A 2,439-nucleotide genomic window follows, 5' to 3' on the forward strand; every position below is an offset into this window, starting at 1 on the left:
AGAATGATTCTCGATGAAACTTGCAGTATCTCCACGCTGTCATCTGGCTGAAAACTCAAGAGCTTTTATAGCTAATGTATTGCGTATTTGGTTATAACTTCAGTGAAATAATCAGTATGATAGCAGTGCTCAAATGAAGGAAGTACAAAGTAAAATTTCTGGAAAGCGGTATTCAAATATGAATTGTAGTCTTCTTTCTTTCATTTCTAAAGAATAATTAACACTTTATGAGGAGCAAATAAAATTCCCTCTCTACTGTATATCGTAATTAAACCGATATACGGAAGCTTTCTTTCATTTCTAATGAATAATTAACACTTTATGAGGAGCAAAAAAAATTCCCTCTCTATTGTATATCGTAATTAAACCGATATACGGAAGCAGTTATAAACAATGGGGTATGCAGTTTTTAAGCTGTTTACTGTAATGTCATTTTCAATGTACTAGCTACAATAGTTTTCAACAACATAGTTAATTTAACATTTGCCAATAATGCTAGTTAAAAGTGCGAGACTACAAATCCAAAGTCCTCTGGTGCGATCCCCGATCGAGTCTAGGATTTTCATCTGTAACTTATCACTTCCTTCACATCTGTAAATGTTTGTTGACGCCAAAATGCCGAGTTGCACCATAGTTCAGAAGCTGCATGGAATCGTAGGTCGCCCTGTAACGTCTAGATAGACCGTCTAAGGGTCAGAGGAAGGCAATAGCGTGTCACTTCCCACATACCTTCGGACTGATATCTGATTTACTTTTGTTTACTTCACCAATTTATAGCATTTACTTCATCTGCGTAGAAAAGTTGCTGAAAGGGAGGGGGCAGTTTGGTAATAAATGCAGGGTCGTCTCGGTACGGTGTTGCGTGGCAGCCTACCTCACTTCTTCTACTTTTCTGTTAACACGGTTCTGCAGGTCTAAGCTGTTATTTTCCTGGTTGTTCTTGTCATTTAGAGAGTCTGTATTGGAAGCAAATACGGAATCTGCACAAGAATTTGGTTGTTACCAATGGAAAGATAAATAACGTAGCACTTGCCAATAAGCAACGTGAAGTGCTAGGAAGGTATAGCCCAGCAGATGCTCAGGACGCAACGACTACCTGTTAACAGAAAGCAATTTTGGAGCAGGACATAGTGAGGAAACAGAGAGGTTTAAGCACTTACCAAACGGTGACTGTGAGAGCATTCTGCAAGCACGAATACCATCTAACAGGACCACAAGGTATGGCCTCTTGACTGAAGCAAAGCCTGTTAATGTCGTGGAAACTTGTTTTCCAAATCAACAGACATCATGAATGAGGGTTTCTTCCTCTTTAGTGTACCATTGTATAGTCATTTCCGTGGAATCAAATCCTATCTTCTGCCAGCTCAGTTTCTATATGTCGTTCCATGTGTGTGATGTCCTTAGGTTAGTTAGGTTTAAGTAGTTCTAAGTTCTAGGGGACTGATGACCTCAGATGTTAAGTCCCATAGTGCTCAGAGCCATTCTTCACTGAACAACTGTTGTTAGTATTTTGCAACTGTGAGTTACTAAACTGATGAGTCGGTAATAGGGCTATTTTTGTGAGCGTCTACCTTGTTTGGGATTGGGCCATTAACCCTCACAGTACGAAGGGCAGGAGGGTATTTTCTGCCCACCTTTTGAAAATATTGCTGTCTAGTCATGCACTTAATACATTTTAAAATTTTGAAACTTAATTATTTACTGTTTGTAGTGATTCCTTACATGAATTTCCGTAATTATTTTGTATTTTACAGTTACAAGTAACCCAAAAAATTGAGCCTTAGTAATAAATGTGTCTTTCTGCAACAAAGCCAACGGCCTAGCTGCAGTGGTAACACCGGTTCCCGTCAGATCACCGAAGTGAAGCGCTGTCAGGCTGGGCTAGCACTTGGATGGGTGACCATCCGGTCTGCCGAGCGCCGTTGATAAGCGGTGTGCACTGAGCCCTTGTGAGGCAAGTTGAGGAGCTACTTCATTGCGAAGTAGCGACTCCGGTTTCGAAAACTGACATACAACTAGGATAGCGGTGTACTGACCGCACGCCCCTGCATATCCGCACCCAGTGACGCCTGTGGGCCGAGGATGACACGATGGCCGGTCGGTATCATTAGGCCTGCCAAGACCTGCTCGGACGGAGTTTAGTTTGGTTTTATTTGCAACAAATGTCGTATTCATATTTTCAGGGCCCTTCTTACACACATATGTTTCTTTAAAAAGTTTGTTGTGGATAAATCTTTACGATAATTAACGAAATCTCTATTTTTTTTTTAATTTTGTTGGTCATAAAAGACCCCTCCTCTCTGGTTACATATTGTGGACAATGTGTTCGTACTGCTCAGATTGTGCCGGCCGGGATGGCCGAGCGGTTCTAGGCGCTACAGTCTGGAACCACGCGACCGCTACTGTCGCAGGTTCGAGTCCTGCCTCGGGCATGGATGT

At 41.7% G+C, this 2,439-nt stretch overlaps 1 pseudogene; it reads left to right on the forward strand.

Moving 5' to 3' along the window:
• The first annotated feature begins 1,810 nt into the window (after positions 1-1,810).
• On the forward strand, positions 1,811-1,928 carry LOC126425558 (5S ribosomal RNA; annotated as a pseudogene).
• Positions 1,929-2,439: the final 511 nt, after the last annotated feature.

The sequence above is a fragment of the Schistocerca serialis genome, chromosome 10 (assembly GCF_023864345.2).
Source record: "Schistocerca serialis cubense isolate TAMUIC-IGC-003099 chromosome 10, iqSchSeri2.2, whole genome shotgun sequence".
Classification (NCBI taxonomy): domain Eukaryota; kingdom Metazoa; phylum Arthropoda; class Insecta; order Orthoptera; family Acrididae; genus Schistocerca; species Schistocerca serialis.